Source organism: Triticum urartu, chromosome 2A, assembly GCF_056163025.1.
Source record: "Triticum urartu cultivar PI428250 chromosome 2A, HENAU_Tu73, whole genome shotgun sequence".
Lineage (NCBI taxonomy): Eukaryota > Viridiplantae > Streptophyta > Magnoliopsida > Poales > Poaceae > Triticum > Triticum urartu.
In genome coordinates, this window is record NC_141874.1 from 742,793,813 (window position 1) to 742,809,594 (window position 15,782).

Genomic DNA, 15,782 nt, shown 5'->3' on the forward strand with positions numbered 1-15,782 from the left:
GTGGGTGTGTCAAGAGGGTCATCGATAACTTTAGTGAATTTTAGGTTATTTTCATTTTAGGTTGTGGGTGTGTCGAGAGGGTGGCCAAGGGGTCGAGGGTCGTCGAACATGAGAGGGGGGATGATAGATGATGATGAGGGGGGAGGGGGGACGTCGGACATTCATGAGAGAGGCGGGGAAGAAGGGGAAGAAGAGGGAGAGGAAGAGGGGGTCGAGAGGGGGTCTAGGGTTGCCGAGGGGTCGAGGGTCGTCGAACATGAGAGGAAGAAGAGGATAAAAAAGAAGAGGAATAAGAAAAAAAAGAGTAGAAGAAAGAATAGAGGAGAAGATCTCCTCTATTCTTTCTTCTCCTCTTTTTTCTTCTTCTTCCTCTTTTTTTTATCGGGAACGAGGGTCGTCGAGGGTCGCCGAGCGGTGGAGGAAGAAGAGGATAAAAAAGAAGAGGAAGAAAAAAAAAGAGAGGGGTCGACGGTTGCCTAGGGGTCGAGGGTCGAGAGGGGGTCTAGGGTCGCCGAGAGGGGAGAGGAAGACGAGGAGAAATAAATAAGAAGAAGAAAAAAGAAGAAAAAGAAGAGGAGAAGAAAGATTTCTTCTTCTCTTTTTTTTCTTCTTCTTACTCTTCTTCTCTTTTTTTTCTTCTTCCTCTTTATTTTATCGGGAACGAGGGTCGTCGAGGGTCGCCGAGCGGTAGAGGAGAAACCCTAGATAGCAAGTATCGTCGGTGTGAGATACATGTGGCCGTCGGTGTCGGACACTACATCCACGTCCCACAAGTGGCGGGGGCTCGACGCCCACGTCACTTGTGGGATGTGGATGTAGTGTCCGACACCGACGGCCACATGTATCTCACACACACGATACTTGCTATTTAGGGTTTCCTCTACCGCTCGGTGACCCTCGACGACCCTCGTTCCCGATAAAAAAAGAGGAAGAAGAAGAAAAAAAGAGGAGAAGAAAGAATAGAGGAGTTCTTACTCCTCTATTCTTTCTTCTCCTCTTTTTTTTCTTCTTCCTCTTCTTTTTTTATCCTTGAAGCATTGTCGAGGCCACCCCAAACCCTAGAGAAGCAGCGTCGAGGCCACTAATTAATATTAGGTCTACGTTTGCCACTAATATATGCATCTGTCATGTTTGAATAATAATTGCCATGTTGTAAATATTTGTAGAAACTATGGACACCGCCCGAGACGAAGTACAAGAAGAGTTGTTGGGGGACATAATCGCACGAGGAAGTGATGCCGTCTACTCGTTGTTTCTCAACGACACCGATGGTCTGGAAGCAGCTGGCTATGATTATGATGGCTCCGGTGACCTAATGTCGGTGCAAGAAGGAGACCATGAGGACGGCTCCGGTGACCCAATGCCGGTGCAAGAAGGAGACCGTGATGACGTCTCCGGTGAGCGAACCGAGTCCGGCCAGGTATATATATTAGTTAAGCTTCTGTTGACTAGCTAATTGATGCATTTATTGTTTTGGTATGTACACATATTAATTAAGTCTTTGTTCTTTTTTCTAGCCCTCCGGATCGAGCACAACTTCGGTAAAGAGACGAGGCCCGAAGAAAAAGTTGAGCTCGGATGAAAAGTTTGAGATCATAGCAATCGCACCCGACGGCCAACCGATTGAACCCCTCCAGACAAAGAGCACATTTTTTGCTCAGTTCGGGGTTTTGGTTAGGGACAAGATCCCGATCAGCATCCAGCAATGGTTAAAGCCGGCTACAGAAGACCCTGAGGTGTCTTATGTCAATGATATGCAGAAAAATGATCTTTGGACTGAGCTGAAGTCAAATTTCACCCTACCGCCAGAGGATGATCCAGAGAAGCCAGTTAAAGAGCAATTAATCAAGCCTTTTGCTCTTAAGAGGATGGCAGAACTATTCAGGAGGTGGAAGAAAGAGCTGAATAAGTTTGTCAAAAATAAAGAGACACCAGAATTCAAGGGCAGATATGAGAAGATCAGAGATCACTGGCCCGCATTTGTGGCCCACAAGACATCGGAAAAGAGTAAGAAGATGTCGGCGACAAACAAACAAAATGCTGCGAAGAAGAAGCATCACCATCGCACGGGGTCAGGTGGATACCTCGTAGCCCGGCCTAAGTGGGCCAAGACTGAGAATGATCTGGTTGATAAAGGGATCGAACCAGAGACAATTAACTGGCCAGACCGTTGCCGGACTTGGTTCTTCGGGGCTGGCGGAACCTTGGACCCTGTAACAGGGAAGTGCATTTGGACGAACGATCAAATGGACATACCAGTCAGGAAGCTTCAGCAGTATATCGAAGCAGCGCAGCAAGGGACGTTCTTTCCAGACAGAGAGAACGATGAGCTCACAATGGCCCTCGGGAATCCTGAGCACCCTGGACGGACACGAGGCACGCCAGGCTCCATTCCGTGGAAGGTTGGGTTTCCGGACGCAAGCGGTTACAAATCCCATGAGAGGAGGAAAAAATTGCAGCAGACCCAAATGCAGGCGCTGCAAGCAAGGGTACAAGCTATAGAGGAACGAGAAGCAAATCGCTGCAAACGTACTGCCGAAGCTTCCCCCGAAGCTACCCCGCCATCTCAGCGGAGAAGCAGTGTGGCTTCCACTGAGCTGCTTCAGCCGGAGCATGCCTTGATGGCTCCTGCCAGCTATCCCGTGGATACTATCACGGAGTCTCAAAATTGCCACCTTATGACGCAATGGATGAGTTTGAAGGTCAAGGCGGCTGTTGGCTCTGTTTATCCTACTGAACCCGACGCAACTTTTCACTGCCGGCCGATTCCAGAAGGATATGCTAGGGTGATGGTGGATGAAATAACGGAGGGATTTGAGGACCTCCAGCTTGACCACCCTACCGGTGAAGGGGAGACTAGGGTGGGGTCTACTCTGAAGACTCCATGCCTATGGCAGAAGGAGCTCATCAACCTTCCGAACTGGACGCCTCCGCCTCCTCCTCCTCCTCCGGCCAGTCAGGGCACTCCGCCTCCTCCACCGCCTCCTCCTCCAGTGAGTCAGGGCACTCCGCCTCCTCCACCGCCTCCTCCTCCGGCGAGTGACGATCAGGGCACTCGACCGGCTCCTTCTCCAGCGCGTGGCGGCACTCCGCCTCCTTCTCCACCTGTGCCGACGCGCCCGAGCAGCCAGCCTCCTCCTTCTCCGCCTCGTCAGCAAGGGCGGAACAGACATGCCGCCGCTCTGGCTGCTCCGGCGCGTCGTAGTCCTTCTCCTCCGGCTCGTAAGCAAGTAAAGAAGACAACCGCTCTGTCTGCTCTGTCGGCGTCTAGCAGTACAGCCAGAGGCGGGAGGAAATACAGATTTGGTCCTTCTCTGAAGACTCCAGAGAAGTTACCATACGAGAGGACCCCGGAGGAGAACGCCGAGATCGCACGAGAAGAAGTGAGGAACTACTTTGAAGGGGTGAAAGCAAAGAAACATCCACCTCCGGAGGAGAAGGTAGATCCGGTGAAAGCGAAGCGCACTCTGGCTGCCCTGACAAAACCACCCAAGTCTCTGCCGAAAGGAAACTATGAGCGCATTATTGAAAAGGAATTTGCCGAAGCGGAGCGGTCGGTAAGTACTGTCAGTGATCAAAGGCTGGAAGAACGACGAGCTGGGAAACAAATTGCCTAGCTTGGCGAACAAGCGAAGCAATCATGCCCCCCGCTCAAGGTGCCTAGCGACAACGTCGCTAATGATCCGAGGATGGTGCCCGGTTATAGCAATCTTGGCGATTACTTGCCCGACGATGTACATTATGATTTCATGGAGGTGCAGATACAAAGATACGAGTACGGGAAGCCTCTCGTCAAAGATGAAAGATCTCTATCAACGATGATGCGAAGATTGCATGATTGGTACTTGAAAATCTGCAGAGACTCTGGGGGGAGGAGTACTTTGTATGTGAAAGTTAAAAAGGAGCATGACCTCGTTGGAATTGAACTGTTGCCTGTTCCATTTGAGGAGTTCTTTCAGTTTTTCAATCAATTGGCCCTCGATAAAACAACGGTCGCCTGCTACTGTCTGTAAGTAGTACTACTTCTGTCATTAAGTCTCTCTATATAGCTCAGCTATTTCATTGCATGTATTTATAATCATCCTCAATATATTATGCAGATTGAAGATCGCCGAATTGAAGAAAAGACAAGTCGGTGATATTGGGTTCATTAACACATATCTCATAGATGCAACTCAGGTTAAATTTCATGCCGTGGATACCGAGGCCAACTTGCTACGATCGTTGGTAATAAATGAAAACAAAGATATAATACTCTTTCCTTACAACTTCAAGTGAGTGTTACTGTCTTGTGCGTATTCGGTTTCCCTTATATATTAGTCAAGGTTATAGTAATGTAATTGATGAGTTATGCATGCGTGTGCAGTTACCACTATATTCTCCTAGAGATTAAGCTTGAGCAGGGACTAGTAACCGTCTTAGACTCAAGATGAAAAGATCCCCATGACTATGCAGACATGACTCAAATGCTCGAGAAGTAAGTTAAATCGATCATTATCCACCATATCAGCAACTTTGTTCATTTCCTGATATATCAAGTAATTGTTTCCTTTGTCTGGCAGGGTTTGGAAAAAATTCTCCAAAAAAGCTCCAGGACTCCCGAAGAAGCTGCAATTTAGACACCCGAAAGTAAGTACTATAGTAGCATGTTCCGTGCATCTCCTATTGATTCAAGCGCTAGTTTCATCAATACCATTTGGCATTCTTGCTTATCAGTTTGATTGACCTCTATTTCTTGTAAAGTGGTTGTGGCAGGAACAAGGGAATGATTTCTGTGGATACTATGTTTGCGAGTCCATCCGCCACACGACCTGTGAGCGGGGCTACACTGACGAACAATATGAAGTACGTAAATAACAACATTCACAATTTTATTTTATTACCATCATTTGTGTTGAGTTTCATTCATTCATATATATATGTATTGACCCCCTTCTTCAAATTAGATGTTTCGGAAGCGGGATGAACTCCTAGCACCAGCTCGCATGCGAGAAATTCAAGAGGAATTGGCGGCATTCTTTCTTGACCACGTGATCGCTGAAGACGGAGAATACTATGTGGACCATGAGTCCGTATGATTATATTTGTAAGAGATAATTATTGTATATATGTAGCCGGTAGTGTCGGATAGATATACGAGAACTTGTTGTTCGACCAATCTCTTGGAGAAGGAGAGGTGGTCGATATCACTTCTCTCTGTATGCATATATGTTCATAACGATCTTCTGTTTCCTTCGTTTGCTTACTAGCTAGCTAGCGTGTCTAGTCCTCTCTATATGTATGTATAGTACGTAGCGTCGACCAAGCACGGACATAAGAGAGGACACTTCTCTCTATTAATTACAGCTAGCTAACACAATATATGAAACACCTAAATTAACCCCCCAAAACCCCCAACCCCCCCCCCCCTTTCAAAAAAAACAAAAACCCCAGCCACAGAAATGCTGATGTGTGGATGCCTATTGGTCCCGGTTGGTGCCACCAACCGGAACCAAAGGGTCTCCTGCCCGGGCTCCGCGCACAGGCCACGTGGAGGCCCATCTGTCCCGGTTCTGGATTGAACCGGGACTAAAGGGACAGGGCATTAGTACCGACCCTTTAGTCCCGGTTCAGGAACCGGGACAAAAGGCCCTTACGAACCGGGACAACAGGCCCTTTTTCTACCAGTGATATGCTTTGATCACACTATCAAAGCGTATATTCCAACTCTGAGATGCCTGCACCAGTCCATAAATGGATCGCTAGAGCTTACACACTTTGTTAGCACCTTTTGGATTGACAAAACCTTTTGGTTGCATCATATACAACTCTTCTTTAAGATATCCATTAAGGAATGCAGTTTTGACATCCATCTGCCAAATTTCATAATCATAAAATGCGGCAATTGCTAACATGATTCGGACGGACTTAAGCATCGCTAATGGTGAGAAGGTCTCATCGTAGTCAACTCCTTGAACTTGTCGAAAACTTTTCGCAACAAGTCGAGCTTTGTAGACAGTAACATTACCGTCAGTGTCAGTCTTCTTCTTGAAGATCCATTTATTCTCTATGGCTTGCCGATTATCGGGCAAGTCAACCAAAGTACACACTTTGTTCTCATACATGGATCCCATCTCAGATTTCATGGCCTCAAGCCATTTTGCGGAATCTGGGCTCATCATCGCTTCCTCATAGTTCGTAGGTTCGTCATGGTCAAGTAACATGACCTCCAGAACAGGATTACCGTACCACTCTGGTGCGGATCTTACTCAACGAGGTTCGGTAGTAACTTGATCAGAAGTTTCATGATCATCATCATAAGCTTCCTCACTAATTGGTGTAGGAATCACTAGAACTGATTTCTGTGATGAACTACTTTCCAATGAGGGAGCAGGTACAATTACCTCATCAAGTTCTACTTTCCTCCCACTCACTTCTTTCGAGAGAAACTCCTTCTCTAGAAAGTATCAATTCTTAGCAACAAAGATCTTGCCTTCGGATCTGTGATAGAAGGTGTACCCAACAGTTTCCTTTGGGTATCCTATGAAGACGCATTTCTTTGATTTGGGTTCGAGCTTATCAGGTTGAAACTTTTTCACATAAGCATCATAGCCCCAAATTTTAAGAAACGACAGCTTACACTACTGGGAAAACGTTTTTTAATGATGGTATATGTGGTCGTGAAAAGTCGGGTTGTGGTTGTTAAAGGTCATTAACGACCACAATGTGCTGGTCGTAGTAGGCTCCGTCGTTAAAAGTATAGCGACCACATACCTTCTATGGTTGTTATTCTTGTAACGACAGGATGGCGTGTCGTTGTTAATCCCAAGGAAATAACAACCACAATTTAGTATTAGCAACCACTTTTGTCTTCACTAATAGTGTTATCATGGCAACCACTCTCTTCACAACTTTGATATCCATCAGAACCACTTATATTAATTAGTATAAGTATCCATTCAACAATCACTTTATGCAGCATCCAACATTTCAATATTAACATCCACACTAATACAAAAAACCAAATAAATCAATAGAAAAGATTGTAACCTCTTTTATTAATAGAAATACCAAAATTACAACATACAATTCTTAAATTAAAATATGATTTAAGAAATTTGATTCAAAAGCACTCCTTAGATGACCAATCTACTTGCTCATATCTATTCGGAAAACGAGAGAACTAGAAAAGATAATATCTTTAATCTTCAGTCGAGGGACACCATCATTCTTTGAATGGATATCATTCTTCATCGGTGAATACAATGCCTCCTGATGCTTCTGTATCTTACGGTGGACCATCAGTCTTACAAAATGTTTAGTTTATGAAAGTCAGTCCTTGTAAATAAATTGGCACAAAGTATAACAACATATAAAATCAATGTATGAGAACAACTTACTTGATCATGCTGAATTTCATGAGAACTATCACTTAGAGATCTAGCAGGCAGAAGACATTTAATTGCTAACACTTCTTGCACCACGCCATTGAACTTTTCATCAAGTACTTGTTTCGCGTGCTCGGAAGCTTGAAGTTTTGAAACCTATTCATCCTTCCTTAATGTTAGTCCTCGCAAATTTCTTGCTCTAATTCTACCACCAAAGCCTACTACGCAACCACGCCGCTTAGATGAGTCACATTTCTGCATTAGTTCATCAATTGAAAAATCATAATTCAAGCGAACTATGGTCTTAATTTGTATTGCATCAACTTCTATCTGTAAGTAGGTATTATACACTTCCAAATCATCATAGTAGTTGGTGCATATAAATTATGTCTTAGATGTTTGGCGGAGGCTGCAGAATCAATGAAGGTTGTACCCTTTTTGCCAGTCTCAGAAAATTGTTTGTCCATAGCCGGGGCTTGTTTTCCTTTCTCCATGTTCCAACAGAGGCAATTAGCTATTATTAGTTGAAATAAATGACAAGACAAATCACACTGGGCTTATATCATTGGAAATGAAAAATGGCAAGTCCTAATATCTGTCCATACAAACAAAATATCATAAGTACAGCAGTAAAAAAATTCAGGTTATGATGTTAGAGCCAATGACCAAAGTTACTTTAATTGAATCAAAAATATGTTTCAGAGCAGCTCTAGTAATATTGGACCATGCCTTTAATTACCCTCATCGGGGGCTATTATAGGACTACAGAGGATTCTACCAAAGTGACGTAGAAAACTTTTGGAAAAAGCACAGGGATTTAGTTGCATGTTTCCATTTCCCAGTGTTCCTCTAGGCAAAGTTGCCATTTCAATTACAATTGATTCAGTTCAAGAAACGGGGAAAATGCTACATGAAGGATATAAAACATGCACCTGATGTGTGTAATTCATAGGAAGTGCTATGTGATACAAAAAATTAATCTTATCAATTCTATTGAATAAAAACTGCACTTTCCATTGTTGTTGCATTGTTGATCCATCTAATTAAACTTATCTACTAGAACCCAACATGCCAAGTTCTACCAGATTATATACATGAAATAATTGTGGGATGGTTAGAAACATTATGTATTAGTGTCCTGTTCTTTTAGATAACAAAACTTATTGCACAGAAATAAAACACAAAGGAAAATCTGTTTGCAGAATTCTAAAAAAATGGAACAATTGAAGAAGCACAAAGTAATCTACAAGAAGATATGGAAACACGTAACGACCATACTTTGCATTTACATTTTACTCTGAAATTCAAGTTTTCTCATGCGGTGGGTGCCAGGATGTCAGCATAGGAGACCAGAACGAAGATGGTGGCTGCTCCCCAGGATTGATTCTTAGGTTCAATTAATACGAGGACTCAGAACATGGTAAATGTAACGCCCTCGATGCGGCTATATCTCCCACGTGTTGAAGCACGACTTAGAGGCATAACCGCATTGAAAGCAATGTCACAAGTGAGGTAATCTTCACACAACCCATGTAATACATAAGGGAGAGAGATACATAGTTGGCTTACAATCGCCACTTCACACAATACATGAATAAAGCATTACATCATCCAGATACAAACAAGGTCCGACTACGGAACCAAAATAAAAGAAGAACCCCAAATGCGACAAGGTCCCTGATCGACCCCCACTGGGCTCCACTACTGATCAACTAGAACGAAACAACACAAAGGACAAGATCATCATCGAGCTCCTCCTGATCTGGGTTGCGTCATATGTACAGACTCATCGGCACCTGCAAGCTGGTTTTGGAAGTATCTGTGAGTCACGGGGACTCAGCAATCTCGCACCCTCGCGATCAAGACTATTTAAGCTTATGGGTAAGATAGAAGTATGAGGTGGAGCTGCAGCAAGCGACTAGCATATATGGTGGCTAACATACGCAAATGAGAGCGAGAAGAGAAGGCAAAGCACGGTCGATAAAAGTATGATCAAGAAGTGATCCTAAAACAACCTACGTCAAGCATTACTCCAACCCCGTGTTCACTTCCCGGACTCTGCCGGAAAGAGACCATCACGGTAACACATGCGGTTGATGCATCTTAATTAAGGTCAACTTCAGGTTTTCTACAACCGGACGTTAACAAATTCCCATTTGCCCATAGCTGCGGGCACGGCTTTCGAAAGTTCAAATCCCTGCAGGGGTGTCCCAACTTAGCCCATCACAAGCTCTCACGGTCAACGAAGGAATAGACCTCCTCCCGAGACATTCCGATCAGACTCGGTATCCCGGTTCTACAAGACATTTCGGCGGGGTAAAACTAAACCAGCAACACCGCCCGAATGTGCCGACAAATCCCGATAGGAGCTGCACATATCTCTTTCTCAGGGCACACTCAGATTGTCCTAGGTACGGGTAGGCCAGCCCAGAGTTGCCCCTGGTGGTCACCGGCAGCTGACAGGTTGGACCAACACTCAGAGGAGCACTGGCCCGGGGGGTAAAATAATGATGACCCTTGAGTCTGCAGAACCCAAGGGAAAGAAAAGGCTAGGTGGCAAATGGTAAAACCAATGTTGGGCATTGCTGGAGGAGTTTTACTCAAGGCAAACTGTCAAGGGGTTCCCATAATAGCCCAACCGCGTAAGGAACGCAAAAATCCGGGAACATAACACCGATATGACGGAAACTAGGGCAGCAAGAGTGGAACAAAACACCAGGCAAAAGGCCGAGCCTTCCACCCTTTACCAAGTATATAGATGCATTAATTAAATAAGATATATTGTGATATCCCAACAAGTAAACATGTTCCAACAAGGAACATCATCTCCATGTTCCAACAAGGAACAAACTTCAATCTTCACCTGCAACTAACAACGCTATAAGAGGGGCTGAGCAAAGCGGTAACATAGCCAATCAACGGTTTGCTAGGACAAGGTGGGTTAGGGGCTTGGTTCAACAATATGGGTGGCATGATAAGCAAGTGGTAGGTATCGCAGCATAGGCATAGCAAAAGAGCGAGCATCTAGCAAGCGAAGATAGAAGTGATTTCGAGGGTATGGTCATCTTGGCTGAGATCCCGCAAGGAAGAAGAACGAGTCCATGAAGAAGACAAACGGACGTAGACGAACGGGCCCTCACAACACGACGTTACCGGATCCAACCCGAAGGAGCAAACACCGAAAAAGAAGCACACAACATAGTAAACAAACCACACATGAACATGGTATGATATGCGAGATGCGGTATGCGATGCATATGCATGATTTGACAAGGAATGATTGAACCTGGCCTCAACATGGAAATCCAAGTGTGCCACTGGAAAGGTGAGATGAGATCGCTTGAAAACGATATAAAGAACGCCGGAATCGGAGTTACGGTTTGGAAATGGCAAGCAATTCAAATATGACCACGCTCTACGATTTACAGCAAGTAGCCATCTAAATGCAATGAGATGAACAAGCTACAGCACCCAAACATGGCATCAAAATACATGGCAGGGATGCATTCATGATGCTTAACAAAAGTCTAGCACTGAGCTACGGCCAAATCATCCATTAACAGGTTCAAACAAGCATGGCAAAAATGCATTTGGTAAACAGATTTCAGACTTAGTGAAATTAACACTTGTCTGGAATTTCAGATCAGATAGCACTCTTTGGAGCATGAAACCTACATGCTATAGGACCTGAACATGGCAAAGTAAAGCATGGCATGGAGCTACTCAAAGAGCTTAACAAAAGTCCCTTAGTGACCTTGAGCCAAAAGGGATCAGAAAATACATTTGCAAGCATGTGAACATGGCAAAACATAATCAGTTCTCAGACTTAGTGAAAAACTGGAGCATGCAAATTAGATATCAAGTAGGCATGTTTACGAGCTCGATGCACTCACTACAGAGCAAGGCATGACAATCTAAGCATACACCCATCAAGAATACACAAAATACAAGCTAGACATGGCAAGAATAATACCATGGCAAGCACGGATCAACTACAACATCATCGGCAAAATCGCTAACAAGTAAACAATCTGCCCAGATTCACGAGATAGCAAAAGTAGAGCTCGATTGACTCAAGCTAGGGTGCTCCATAATTGCAAACAAAGACATGGATGGATAGAGCACTACAAGATTAACAAAACATCCTTACTGATCATCCTCAAAAGAGGCACGGATCACTAGGAAACAACATGAACATATGGCCATATGAGATAAACATATCAAGGACTTAGTGGAAGTGCTAAGTCCCTGAAATCAGCATTACCAAGTGCCTCACTTGGCAAGCTTATGCTAGTCACCACACACATCACAAAAATACATGGGTTGCACCTCTAGAAAGATGGAAAAACCCTTAACAAAACATATGTAGAGCTCATGGCATAACATGCACACAATAATCATGGCAAAAATGACAAATATCTAATTGGAGCAGCAGATCTGACAATTATCTCAAGTAGCACTCTTCCAACAGTATTTCGGGCATCAAGATGAACTCAAATGAAAATGATGCAATGGAATGAAATGATGTACTCTCTGAGACGAACATTTTGATATGCTATATGCATGAATCGGAGCTACGGATGCAAAGTTACGACACAATGAACATGTGCATATGAAACGTGGGAAACTCGGGGACTAGGGTTTGGCAGCGCGCGAACCGAGGCGGTGGCGGATCTCGCCGGAGATGGCGGATCCGGGCCGGATCTTGCCGGATCCGGCCGGATCCCGGCGCGGGGCGGCGGAGGAAGGCGGCGGCCGTGGCGCGGTTGGGCGGCGGAAGACGAACGGAGGCGGGCCGGCTCGCGGTGCCCGGAGCTCGCGGCCGGCGAGGCGCGCAGCGTCGAGCGGAGGCGCGGCGTCCGGCTCACAGGGAGGTGGCGGCGTGAACGAGGGAGGAGCGGGGCGGCGCGGGGAGACGGCGACCGGGCTCGGGGGCCCTGCTCGGGCCCGGGCGGGCCGCGGCGGGTGCGGCGAAGTGGGCCTCGCCTACGGGACAGGTGGCGGCGCCCGATTGGACGCAGGCGGCGGCGGACATGTCCGGGCTGCGGGTTTTCGTCCGGCGGCGATGGGGAAGATAGATCTAGGGTTTAGGGGGGAGAAGAACTGTGAATTTCGGAGTGGAACACATATATATAGGTAGAGGGAGCTAGGAGAGTCCAAATGAGGTGCGGTTTGCGGCCACACGATCGTGATCGAACGCTCTAGATGATGGAGAAGGTTTTGGTGGGTTTTTGGGCCAAATTGGAGGGGTGTTGGGCTGCAACACACACGAGGCCTTTTCGGTCCCTCGGTTAACCGTTGGAGTATCAAACGAAGTCCAAATGGTACGAAACTTGACAGGCGGTCTACCGGTAGTAAACCAAGGCCGCTTGGCAAGTCTCAGTCCAATCCGGAAATGTTTAACCCCCACACATGAAAGAAAGATAGAAATGACCACCGGAGGAGAACGGAGCGCCGGAATGCAAAACGGACAACGGGGAAAAGGCTCGGATGCATGAGACGAACATGTATGCAAATGAAATGCACATGATGACATGATATGCAATGCATGACACGCAAGCAATGACAAGGCAAACAACAGCGAATAACTGGACGACACCTGGCACATCGGTCTCGGGGCGTTACAACACTCCACCACTACGAGAGGATCTCGTCCCGAGATCTAGAATGGCACCGGAGGGACAACGGAAGAGATAAGAGAAGAGGTAAAACAAATTGCTTCTTTGACAAACGAGTGAAACCAAAGAACCTTGAAAAGGTTGAACAAATTGAAAGAAATAAAACAACGGAGAAGAACAAAGTTGAAAGCACTCCGTTAAGAAAGAGAAATAAGAAGGAACCGATTCGGGTAGCACTTCGGTTGAAAAGAGATGAAGACTTGATGAAATGAAAGAACTTGAGCAAAAGGGGCACAACACTCCGGTTAAGAGGATAAGCATGATAAGGACAAGAAGAAGGTTTGAAGAGAGCAGGAACACAATTCCTCCGGGAGAGAGTAATAGAAGATAGATGATTAAAATAAAGAATGGAGAAGAAAATGCCAACTTCTGTCACAAAGAGTTTGAAAAGGCATCTTTAGGAGAAGGGTCGAACGGAGTTGTTGGAACACCAACAACGAAAAGAATACACTTGATATGGTCTTATGGAATACATCTCAAATTATGAGGTGACAGCCTGCCACTCACGGAAAAAGAATTTGATTGGAATGAACAAGGAGACAAGAAAGTATTTCACCGAGAGGATAGATGAAGAACTTCGATCATATATTATCACCATTAATAGCAACAAACCTTAGGGAAAGTTTTAGGTGAAAATAAACCCAAGATAACTCCAAAGAAGAGATTGATGGATTTAAAATACCTCATTCTTAACAACGTGTGAATCATGAGACATGAACTCAAATTATCAAGAATGACATAATACCACCTCGAATGATACGGTTGAAAGAATTGCACTTTATAATGCAAGATAAAGAATACTTAAGCTCCTCTGAAAAGAATCTCGATGAACACTTCGAGAAGAAAATAAATCCTTGATGAACCATCATGAAGAACCTCCATGAAGAACTCTAGTAACAAAAGGATAATGAGAAGAAAGAGAAGTTGAAAACACAAGGTGAATCCTTGCAATGATTAGATGGATCTTCGCGATGAAATAAATTGAGAGAGCTTGGAAGTCCGGAAAAGAAAAGATGAAACAATTGAAACCAAGAATAAGTATGATGAACCACTCCGGAAAACAGGAATTGAATAAACTCGATGAAACAAGAATAAGAATTACATTCTGCTTATCCTTCACCAATTAAATTGATGACAATCAACGGATTCGACATATTACTTATTCTCGTAGAAAAGATTAAGATAGCCATAATGCAAAACTTGATAAGGTCTTCGACGAACCACCGGTAGGGTAGGAACAACGAATAAATTGATATGATAACGAAGGAAGAGAAGTCTTGAACGAACCACCGTAAGAATTGAAAAAGAATGAATAACAGATAACGAATCACCGGGAAGAATTTGCAAATGACGAAGATGCTTGAGAGAAACTAGATACATGAGAATGAAGGGATCACGAACTGATTAGAGATCACTTGAACGAAGCACTGGTAAGATTTTGGAGAACCATAGCTGAAAGCTGAGAATGAATAAACCTGAAATGATGGACTCCGGATAACAAACTGAGAAGACTCTTGAATTGCTCCGGATGGATAAAAGAATTCTCACAACCGAACAATTATGAGAGGATGGCAACAAGCTAGAATCACGAATCTTGAAGAGAATGGAGCAAGGTTGAGAGAAGAATCTTCTTCGGTCTTCCAAACTGAGAATGCCGAAGACAAATACCATCATGACTTATTGAGACACTCCGGGATGATTAAAAGAGGAGAGGTTGAGCCAACGATGAAAAGAATTTGAAAGATCTTGGAGAAATACATTTGACTGATGATAATTCATTCTTATGTCAAACTTTGACAAGAAATTTGAGGATACCTCCGGGAAAATAAGAAGAGTCAGGTAAGATCCTGGGAAAAGACCTGTGGGTTAGGGCCCACTCAAAAGAAAACACCGTTGAACGATTACTTGAAAAGAGAGATTGCACCGGTTGAATTAAATGACTTAAATGAGATAACAACCTCGAAGATCTTGAATGAATGAATGTAGAGTGGAAAACACGAATCTTCGAGATATCTTGGGCACTCCGGAACAATTAAATAGCGAGAAGTGAATGAATATGAGGTGCACCGGCATGAGAAGGTATTTGAAACGAGGAAAAAAAAGATATGATCAACACCAAAGCTTGATTTGAATTCATCAGATAAAAGAGAACGAAGAATGATGAACTAGAAGCTCCGTTAGCATCTTCCTGAGAATCACCGGATAAGAACATTGCCGGAAAAGAATGGAGAGACTTCATATGAATAAAAGGATACTTGATTAAGAATTCCGAGTCCTCGAAGAAAAAGGGGTGGGTGGGCGGGAAAAAACAAAGGCAGCTTGGGACGAATGAAACAAACAACGTCGAGAAGAAATGATAATTGATCTTGCTGATGTTGAAAATGAACGAATCCACTTGAAGAGAAGCACACCGGTGAAAAGGATTGACATGACAAACTCGATGATCAAGAAGGATTGGTATCTACATAGAAATATGAGAACACCGTTTAGGAAAGGTATGGAATCAACATTTGACTTCGAAGCAACTCGAATACCACAACTGAAAAACAAAACAAAGGATTGGCTTGCAGAATAAGCCGGAACAAACATATGATAGAGATTTCATCCGAAGTTTTCGTGGTGGGGCCTACACGGGCTCGATCGTACAGCACCATCATGTACAAGGCAGTGCACATGACATACGAAGCGTCCCCGAGTCGGCATAGCCAAGGACTCTTTAAGACACAACGAGACCACT